Raw genomic sequence first — 11,194 nt, 5'->3', positions numbered from 1 at the left:
AAAAAGTTTCATACAGAGGTCAGACCTTGTTAAACATCAGACAATCCACACTGAAGAGAGATCCGATAAGTGCTTAGACCAGGGGTGGGCAAACTTTTTGGCCCGAGGACCACATCGGGGTTGAAAACTTGTATGGAGGGCTGGGTCAGGGAAGGCTGTGCCTCCCCAAACAGCCTGGACCCGCCTCCATCTGACCCCCTCCCACTTCCTGCCTTCTGACTGCCCCCCTCAGTATCCCTGATCCATCCAATCCCTCCTGCTCCTTGTCCCCTGACCGCCCCCTCCAGAGACCCCCCACCCACCCCTAACCACCCCCCAGGACCTCATCTGAAGGATTCATGCAGGGTTCATGCACTTGGCAACATTTAGGGCACACCCTGAGTGTTGTGTAGGAGCAGTGCACACACGGCTCCTCTCAAGGGCATGAACCTTGGAAACTCGCCCTAAGGACATGAACCGTGGGAAGCCTCCCAGGACTGGGCTCAAGGCCCAAGAGCAAGGAATGCGGTAGATAGAAATTGGTAAATAAGAATCTTAAACAAAGCCAGTGTATTCCTTTTATCTGATGGAGTATGTAATGCGCAGGAGGAGGGGGAGAATAAAAGAGAGGGTGGAAAGCTGACAAGGCAGACCAGCCCGTCGGCAGACCAGCCCGCTTGCTTGCTTAAAGCTTTGTCTGTCTTGTATTTGGACTGCAACACTCATCCCCTATCTAAACCCCCTGACTGCCCCCTCCAGGGGCCCCTGCCCCAAACCACCTCCCCAGGACCCCACCCCCTTCCCATTCCCCCGTGCTCCCTGTCCCCTGACTGCTCCAACCCCTATCCACACCCCTGCTCCCTGACAGGCCCCCGGGACTCCCACACCTATCCAATCCCCCCACGTTCCCCACCCCCTGACCGCCCCCCCCAAAACATCCGCCCATCCAACAGCCCCCGTCCCCTTACTCCCCCCTGGGACTCCCTGCCCCTTATCCAACCCTCCGGCCCCGGCCCCCTTACCATGCTGCTGGTGGCCCGGCAGGAGCCAGACACGCTGCACCACTCTCCCGGAGGAGCACGCAGCCCCACCCCTCAGAGCGCTGCCCGCACGGTGCAGCTGAGGCTCCGGGAGAGCAGGGAAGGTAGGGGATGGGCTGGGAGCAGACTCCCCCGCCGGGCGCTCAGGCGGGTCGGTCAGGACAGTCCCGCAGGCCGGATGTGGCCCGCAGCCCGTAGTTTGGCCACCCCTGGCTTAGACTGTGGGAAACATTTCAGAAACTGATGAGTCCTTGTTCTACATCAAGGAATCCACAAGACTCCATAAGTGCTTGGACTGAGCAAAAGTTGTACACAGAGATCACACCTCATTAAACATGGGAGAATTCACACACGATCTAAACTTCTGTGACACCTGGCCCAAAAGAGTTAAGAACCTTGCAGGCTAATTGACCCAGATTCAACCTTTAGAGACATGTTAGAAAACTGTGTAAATGGTATTTGGGGCCACTCCAAGTAATATAGAGTAGAACTTTGAAATGTAAACTGGTGTTGTTAAAAAATTGGAAGAAGATAGTAGGGCTGTTGATTAATTGCAGTTAATTCGTGTGATTAACTCAAAAAAATTCATTGGGGTTAGAAAAATTAATTTCAATGAATCACATTGTAAAACAATAGAATACCAATTGGAATTTGTTAAATGTTTTTGGATGTTTTTCTGCGTTTACTCATATGCTGATTTCTCACAACAAAGAATAGAAAGTGTACAGTGCTCACTTTATATTATTTTTTATTACAAATATTTGTACTATAAACATTCAAAACACAAATAGTATTTTTCAGTTCACCTCATACAAGTACTGTAGTGAAATCTCTTTATCAGGAAAGTGTAACTTAGAAACATAGATGATTTTAATTATATAAGTGCACTCAAAAATAAAGCAATTAAGACCTTTAGAGACTAGAAGTCCACTCAGTGCTACTTCTTTTTCTGCCAATCGCTAAGGCTTGGTCTATGCTACGAGTTTATGTTGGATTTAGCAGCGTTAAATCGAATTAACCCTGCATCCGTCCACACAATGAAGCCATTTTTTCGACATAAAAAAAGGGCTCTTAAAACCGATTTCTGTACTCCTCCCCAATGAGGGGATTAGCGCTGAAATCGACATCGCTGTTTCGAATTAGGGTTAGTGTGGACGCAATTCAAAGGTATTGGCCTCTGGGAGCTATCCCACAGTGCACCACTGTGACCGTTCTGGACAGCACTCTGAACTCGGATGCACTGGCCAGGTGTACAGGAAAAGCCCCAGGAACTTTTGTAACTCATTTCCTGTTCGCCCCAGGCGAGTTCATCAGCACAGGTGACCATGCAGTCTCAGAATTGAAAAAGAGCTCCAGCATGGACCGAATGGGAGGGACTGGATCTGATCGCTGTATGGGGAGAGGAATCCGTGCTATCAGAACAATGTTCCAAAAGACGAAATGCCAAAACATTTCAAAAAATCTCCGAGGCCATGAGGGACAGAGGCTACAGCAGGGATGCAACACAGTGCCGCGTGAAACTTAAGGAGCTCAGACAAGCGTACCAGAAAACCAAAGAATCAAACAGACGCTCCGGGACAGAGCCCCAGACATGCCGCTTCTACGCTGAGCTGCATGCAATTCTAGGGGGAGCCGCCACCACTACCCCACCCTTGTCCGTGGACTCCAATGATGGGGTACTCTCCTCCATGCCTGAGGATTTTTCAGATGGGGAAGATGAGGAGGAGGAGGACGAGCTTAAGGAGAGCACACAGCACACCATTCTCCCCGACAGCCAGGATCTTTTTATCACCCTGACTGAAATACCCTCCCAACCCAACCAAGCCGGAGAAGGGACCTCTGGTGAGTGTACCCTTTTAAATATAATACATGTTATAAAAGCAAGCGTTTTTTAATGATTAAGTAGCCCTGAGGATGGGGGATGCATTCGTGGCCAGTATTGCTCCTGGAAAAGTCTGTTAACGTGTCTGGGGATGGAGTGGAAATCCTCCAGAGACATCTCCATGAAGCTCTCCTGGAGGTACTCTAAAAGCCTTTGCAGAAGGTTTCTGGGGAGAGCAGCCTTATTCCGTCCTCCATGGTAGGACACTTTACCACGCCATGCTAGTAGCAAGTAATCTGGTATCATTGCATGACAAAGCCTGGCAGCGTATGGTCCCGGTGTTTGCTGGCATTCAAGCAACATCCATTCTTTATCTCTCTGTGTTATCCTCAGGAGAGTGATATCATTCATGGTAACCTAGTTGAAATAGGGGAATTTAATTAAGGCGACATTGAGAGGTGGCCATTCCTACTGGGCTGTTTGCCTGTGGCTGAAAGGAAATCCTCCCCACAGTTAGCCACGCGGTGGAGGTGGGGGGGAGCTTTGGCGCTGAGCTGTTCATGTTTGGCTAGCAGGGATCTTCCCTGATACCAGCCACACAGTGGGGGGAGAGATAAAGCAATCATCCCAGAAAATTGAATGGCGGGGCGGGTTAGTTTGGTTTTTGCTGCTGCATGTTAACAGGAAAACCGCAGCACTAAATGGCCAACTCAACCTGCTTTGCTTGGTATGGGAGAGGAGGGCGCTGCTGTTATGAAGGTTGCAGAAGCCGAAAAACTATGGCTTACCATGGCCGCCTGCAAGTCGAATTCTGTTGCCCGGCACTGCGTGTGTGATCTCTAACACCAAAGCTGCAGGCACTCAATATAAGATGCAAAATGCGACCTCGTACCAAAATCACATGTGCTATGTAATGTGAATAGTTTAGTTCACCGTGGAAGAGTATAGCCATTGTTCTGTAAAATGTATCTTTTAAAATACTTCACTCCCTTTTTTTCACTCCAGCAGCTGCCAATGTTTCAAGCCTCCCTCCTCCGTCCCAAAGGCTATCTCAGATAAGGCGGCGAAAAAAATGCATGCGCTATGAAATGTTCTCTGAGCTCATGCAGTCGTCTGGCACTGACAGAGCTCAGCAGAATGTGTGGAGGGACACAATAGCAGAGTACAGGAAAGTGGCCGATGAACGTGAGGAGAGGTGGTGGCAGGAAGATCAGAGGAGGCATGAGGCAATGCTGGGGCTACTGCAGTATCAAACGGACATCCTCCGGCCTCTGGTGGAGGTTCATGAACGGCAGCAGGATCACAGACTGCCGCTGCAGCCACTGTTTAATTGCCCTCCCTCCTCCCCAAGTTCCATAGCCTCCTCACCCAGACGCCCAAGAACATGGGGGGAGGGAGGTGGGGAGGCTCCGGGCACCCAACCACTTCACCCCAGTGGACAGCCCAAGCAACAGAAGGCTGTCATTCAAGAAGTTTTAAAGTGGCCTTTTCCTTCCCTCCTGCCTTCTTCCCACACCTCACCTGAGCTACCTTGTGAGTTATCTCCCTATTTTTATAATCAATTAATAAAGAATACATGTTTTTTAAATGATAATGACTTTATTTCCCTTGCAAGCAAGCTGTGATCGAAGGGGGAAGGGTGGGTGGCTAACAGGGAATTTAGAGGCAACCAAGGGGGCGGGTTTTCATCAAGGAGAAACAAACAGAAGTGTCACACGGTACCCTGGCCAGTCATGAAACTGGTTTTCAAAGCTTCTCTCATGTGCACCACTTCCTGCTGTGCTCTTCTAACCTCCCTGGTGTCTGGCTGCGCGTATTCAGCGGCCAGGCGATTGGCCTCAACCTCCCACCCTGCCATAAACGTCTCCCCCTTTACTCTCACAGAGATTGTGGAGCACACAGCAAGCAGCAATAACAATGGGAATATTGGTTTCGCTGAGGTCTGAGCGAGTCAGTAAACTGCGCCAGCGACCCTTTAAACATCCAAATGCACACTCTACCACCATTCTGCACTTGCTCAGCCTATAGTTGAACAGCTCCTGACTACTGTCCAAGGTGCCTGTGTACGGTTTCATGAGCCAGGGCATTAAGGGGTAGGCTGGATCCCCAAAGATAAGTGTAGGCATTTCAACATCCCCAACAGTTATTTTCTGGTCTGGGAAGTAAATCCCTTCCTGCAGCCATTGAAACAGATCAGAGTTCCTGAAGACACGAGCATCATGAACCTTTCCTGGCCATCCCACGTTGATGTTAGTGAAATGTCCCTTGTGATCCACCAGTGCTTGCAGCACCATTGAAAAGTACCCCTTGCGGTTTATGTACTGGCTGCCCTGGTGGTCCGGTCCCAAGATAGGGATATGCGTTCCGTCTATAGCCCCACCACAGTTAGGGAATCCCATTGCAGCAAAGCCATCTCGTGTGACCTGCACATTTCCCAGAGTCACTACCTTTGATAGCAGCAGCTCAATGATTATGTTGGCTACTTGCATCTCAGCAACCCCCACAGTAGATTTGCCCACTCCAAATTGATTTCCGACTTACCGGTAGCTGTCTGGCATTGCAACATTCATTCATAAAATCGGTTACCCCAGAAACTGGCTAATTGAGTTTCACTTTCAATCCAATTGCTGCTTAAATCACTGAAACTTGAACTCTTTCAACATTGTAACTTCTGCTCACTGTTTGCCATTTCTTACACTTGTCCATATTGTAACTCAAACTCCATTTTAACTTGTCCTAAACTCCATTTTAAAAATGCTTACTCCATTTTGCAAAAGCCTAATGTAATCTTATTAGTTTAGTTTAGATGTGTGAATGAGGTATGTATGGATGGTGGAATCAACCTCCAGCCCCAGCCTTCCTGATAAAATAAAGTGTAAACACCCAGTGGCTGAAGATGCGGACAACAGCCCTGACAAAGTAAGAGGAGTCCACCCTCAAAAGAAAAGAACAAAAGTACAATTGAAGAAACATCAGAGCCAGGTCCTAGGCTGAAAGTCATGTCTGCAATTGACGGGTGATCAATCACACCAAACCCAGAGGCAGCGTGACACAGCAAGACCTATAGACTCTAGATTGAAACTAAAGCCTACAAAAAAGGATGGATGAGATGGAAGACTTTGGGGAGGGTACCATTCTGCAGCCAACATGGAAGGGCATCGGTGCATGCCCAACGGAGACCCAGCTCTTCCTTGTGCCCGGCTTTCCTGGCCAGTTAGCCGTCACAGGCATCGAACCCAAGATATTAGTTATTGGTTATAAATCAAATTGTGTTATCATAATAAACATGGCATTTTCTTGTCTTGTCCCCTGAAATGATCCTGTGTAGTTTTCTTGGCATAACAACCTTGAGAGATCATCAAGTCCAGTCCCCTGCCCTCACAGCAGGACCAAGCACCATCTAGATCATCCCTGGTAGATGTCTATCCAACCTGTTCTTAAATATCTCCAGTGATGGGGATTCCACAACCTCCCTAGGCAATTTATTCCAGTGTTTCACCACCCTGACAGTTAGGAAGTTTTCCTAATGTCCAACCTAAACCTCCCTTGCTGCAATTTAAGTCCATTGCTTCTTGTTCTATCATCAGAGCTCAAGGAGAACAATTTTTCTCCCTTCTCCCTGTAACACCCTTTTAGATACTTGAAAACTGCTATCATGTCCCCCCTCAGTCTTCTCTTTTCTAAACTAAACAAGCCCAATTCTTTCAGTCTTCCCTCATAGCTCATGTTTTCTAGGCCTTTTATCGTTTTTGTTGCTCTTCTCTGGACCTTCTCCAATTTTTCCACATCTTTCTTGAAACGTGGTGCTCAGAACTGGAGACAATACTCCAGTTGATGCCTAATCAATGCAGAGTAGAACGGTAGAATGGCCTCTTGTATCTTGCTCACAACACTCCTGTTAATGCATCCCAGAATCATGTTTGCTTTTTTTGCAACAGTGTCACACTGTTCACTCATATTTAGCTTGTAGTCCACTATGACCCCTAGATCCCTTTCTGCAATACTTATATTTACTTAGTCAATAATCCAAATAGTTTTCTTTAAAACCATAGGCACCAACTTTTCCCGGCGCTGGTGGGTGCTCAACCCCCATTCCCCGCCCTGACTCCACCCCTGCCCCACCCCCATCCCAACCCCTTCCCCAAAGTCCCTCCCCAACTCCACCTCCTCCCTGCACCTATTGGACCCCTTCCCCAAATCCCTGTCCCGGCCCCGCCTCTTCCCCAAGGGCGCCGCATTCCCCCTCCTCTCCCTCCCTCCCAGCACTTGCCTGAAAGTGTGGCTTCAGGAAAATCAGGGTTTCCCTGGAAATGTTGCTTTTTACGACAGTAGGCTAGATTCTGATCAGGAGAATCAACGTGTAATTGCAAATTGTGGAATCATTTCAATTGCAGTCTAAAATGTCTGTCCACATTTTCTGTTTCCACATTTCTGCAGGGAAACATTAGAGAATATTTCGTTCCGGAAAACATCTTAACCCCTGTAGCTCAGCATCAGCTCATTTATATTAAGGGTGAAAGATCAAGTTACAACACATAATGTGAAAATGTTCAGTCCATGACGAAACAGAAAGATCTCCAAAAATATCATGTCCAAGAATAATCTAGAGATCATGTAGCCACTGTGCTGGCCCTGTATATGATGGAAACCACTTCAAGCCAGGGGGTGCTGCATCCCCAGTACCCCTAGTTCCAGCACTTAAAACTTATTTTTAAAGGCTCTGTATCTGACTGAAAATATTTCTTAGACCAAGAGTCCTGGTCAGTGTTTGAAACCCAAACATTGGAGCATTAGGACATTGAAAGTGAAATGAATTAAAGTTGTAGAACTGCTTTCTTTCCAGTGTCTTGTGGTGTTTAGATGTTGCTTGTAATTATTAGAATTGGGAGCACTGGCTGTTGGGAGTCTGAAAGGACAGGAAACAGGAAGGAGGGGGAGGAGTTGAAGAGGCTGAAGGAGAGCTACTGGGGTGATATTTAAAAGTTTTTCTCTGCAAGGAAGAGAGCTAGAAACATCCTTTGTTTAGAAAACAGAAGCTGAGAAGTTGAATCCTTGTCAAACCCAACTTCCACTGGTGAAACAAGGGAACTTTTTACAGAACAGAAGCTGTTCAATGATCAGTGCAGCTTAAAACACAAGAGCTGCAGGCCTGTCTATATTTGCGAGTTGGGAGTTTGCCCTAACACTTAGTCCCGCTCTGTCACACCAGTGCAGTCCCCAGGGCTTCAGAGCTGAAATTCAACTGGGAGTTGGGCTCCTTGGAGAATCCCAGCTCATATTTGGAGCCCGGTTGGTTTCTGGGATTAGTATCACTTCTGTAATCTGAAAACCACCTTAATTGATTCACCACCATGTGACTCCAGTTTCCTGTTATGTGCTGTGCTACTAATTAGTGAATGAATAAATACCAGTCAAACTCAGATAATTGAGGTCTCTCTCTAATTTATAAAATGACTGAATTGGAAACAAGTTGGAATATGACACTCTCCCTATTTCCGTTGTTCGGATTCATTCCCTTGGTGCCCCTGATGTCATAAATCCATTAGGACAAACAATCACCTTGGGTTTGGGTGGAAAAACATCCCCCTACCCACCCTTCTGAACCCTCAGAATGAAACCTCCCAAATAATTTCTCTTTCTCCAGGAAAAAAATCAGGCCCATTGCAAGACTTTGAGGGAAGAGAGAGAAAAACTGCAGGGATTTCAAGTGACTGGAGAGGGGAAAAGCTGGGAGTATCTGGTAGGTGCCTGTTGTTTCTGACCTGCTGAGACTTGTGGTGAGAGGTCTGTTTTTAGGCAGATTCCTCTGTGGGCTTGGTGAATGTGGGCATCAGTACATTTCTCCATGATCCTAGATTTTCTGTGTTAGGTTCATGTGCAGAATCTAAGCTCTTGTGTCAGGGAATGAGTTAATTTCTAGCCCTTGTGACTTTCCCTGTGTCTGCGTCATTTCTTGGGTTGGTGAATTCTTTGATTTCTTTTTTCCCTTGGAACTTCTATCAGTGTAATGCGGAGTCCTGCCTCCTGCTGCTCTGGATCTCCATTCTCAGAGGCCATTGACGTCAGACATGGAAACATCCCTTTCCAGATACATTGGGGAGAAATGAAAGAGGTGTAAGAGAATCCTCTCCCAAGTAACCACAGGGTAGAATCAAGTGTCAGAAATCTTAGGTTTGCAAAGAAATTCTCCCTCCTGCACACTCAGCACTCCATAAAAGACCCCAGGCTGCTTCCTTGTCCCTGACCAGCCCTTTCCCTGTTGCTTTACAGAAACAGACACAAGAGGAGAGGCAGAAAATTGTTTCTGAATTTCAGCAACTGAGGCAGTTCCTGGAGCAATAAGAGTGACTCCTGCTGGCCCGGCTGGAAAAGCTGGACAAGGAGATAGTGAAGATACAGAAAGAAAATGACACCATACTCTCAGAGGAGATTTCCCATCTCAGTGAGCTGATGAGTGAGCTGGAGGGGAAGTATCAGAAGCCAGCAAGTGAATTCCTGCAGGTGAGACTGAGTTAGAAACATTGGAGATCCCCACACAGGGAAGGGAGGACTCCAGAATCATAAGCACAGGGGTCCAGCAGTCAGAGATCTCACTGTAACTTGGCGCGTACATTGCTGACATGTGAATGACAACTGGTCATTGCAGAATTAAAGACACAGAGATATGCGAGAAGGGAAAGCCCCATTAGCTCAGGGAATCCATGGCCTCTGTTCCCTATATTTGCAAAATCCCTTCCCTGGGAACCACTGCCTCTGTCAAGTGGGACTGACATTCTCTCTCTCTCTCTCTCTCTCTTCTCTAGGATGTCAGATGCACCTTGAGCAGGTACATGGCTCTCTCTCACTCCCCCTCACACTTCACAATGCTGGGAAAGAGCTTGGTGATGGTGATGGTGGTGGTGGTGATGATGTTAGCACTGCATCTCCCAAGGGCTCTACAGCAAAATGTGTAGGGAAGGTCACATTTTGGATAGAAATCTTTCTGATCTGTTTAATCCTGAGGTTCTCACCATATTACAGAAGACTCTGGAATTCTCCATTCAGTGGGAAAGACTGACCCAGTAGTTCCTAGAGATGTCACATCGCTGGGGGAGTGGCTGCCTCAAGATTGTGGGGATGGAATATGGGCCTATCATTGCTGGGGAACTGGACACCATTCAGCCCAGGGCAGCAGCGATCAAGAGTCTTTCCCACGTGAGGGCTGTTTGAAGCCCTGTGTGGAATGAGCTGGGGAGTGGGGAGCTAGTGTCTCAGTCTAGTTCCTAGAGGACAGATTTCTACAACACTTCACCTGGGAACCTCCTGTCCCTCAGAGCATGGAGGCCAAGGAGTGAATTGGCCACGGAGACTCAATTGCCTCCTTTTATCCCCAGAGCTGGTCTCTCCAGGACAGAGTTGAAGAATATTAATGAGACCTTTGGGGGAAGATTTCACGACCACAGCCTGTGTCCCACCTGCTCTGACTCCAGGCCCATTAGAGCAGCAGCTTTCACTAACAACAAATTATAACGTGTCACTAAATGAAATGTACAAATGTGAAGTTTTCTCTCCAGGTGTGAGAAGGGGAAGTTCCAGCAGCCAGTGGAGATTTCTCCTGAACTAGAAGCGAGACTCAACAATTTCTCCCAGAAAACTGTTGCCCTAATGGAGATTCTGAGGAAATGCAAAGGTGCTGAGAAGGGATCTAGGTGGGGAAAGTGGGATGAGCCCCTGAGACTGTGGGAGGGGATGGGCTCTGGCCACGGGGGTCATATCTATTGAATGACAGGAAAGCAATTGAGCTGGTGTAACAGGTGCCCAGGTGTCAGGACGTCTCACATTCATTCATGAGTTAACAAAGGTCACACCATTGAGGCCCAAATTTAGCAAAATGGCCTAATTTTGAGTCCCTGATTTTCTCTCCCAACTTGCAAAGCCCGTGGGGGTCACAGACACAGGGATGCTACTCTGGCTGCATCTCAGGACTTGCCTTGCCTGTGCCAAGGTCTGCACGGGCCTCTGGAGCCACTGACTGGGGGAGTCGCAAACTGCCCCCTCTATTTCTCTGCCAATTAGGGTGAATTTGGCCCATTGAGCCAACACTCTCCCAGCTCCAATCTCAACACTTATTAAACAATTTTATTATTCTATGGAGGACGAGGGCCCCATTGTGCTGAGCTCTGTAGAGATGCTGAGTGAATAAACCCAAGGGACCTACAACTACAAGCCCTGAGCCTGCAAACTCTTAACATCCCATTAATGTCAAAGGGACCAAATTTCAGAGTAACAGCCGTGTTAGTCTGTATTTGCAAAAAGAAAAGGAGTACTTGTGGCACCTTAGAGACTAACCAATTTATTTGAGCATAAGCTTTCG

General features: G+C 47.7%; 1 protein-coding gene and 1 pseudogene across 2 annotated transcripts in view; both read left to right on the top strand.

The window, feature by feature from the left end:
* LOC140898034 (uncharacterized) overlaps positions 1-11,194 on the top strand; it is a 302,273-nt gene that overhangs the window by 6,928 nt on the left and 284,151 nt on the right. The window lies entirely within an intron of this gene.
* The window catches only part of LOC140898060 (zinc finger protein RFP-like), a 39,316-nt pseudogene that overhangs the window by 26,589 nt on the left and 1,533 nt on the right, over positions 1-11,194 (top strand).

This window comes from Lepidochelys kempii, chromosome 14 (assembly GCF_965140285.1).
Source record: "Lepidochelys kempii isolate rLepKem1 chromosome 14, rLepKem1.hap1, whole genome shotgun sequence".
NCBI classification, from domain to species: Eukaryota; Metazoa; Chordata; order Testudines; family Cheloniidae; genus Lepidochelys; species Lepidochelys kempii.
The sequence above is the reverse complement of the archived record's forward strand: the minus strand, read 5'-3'. Positions and strand labels throughout refer to the sequence as shown.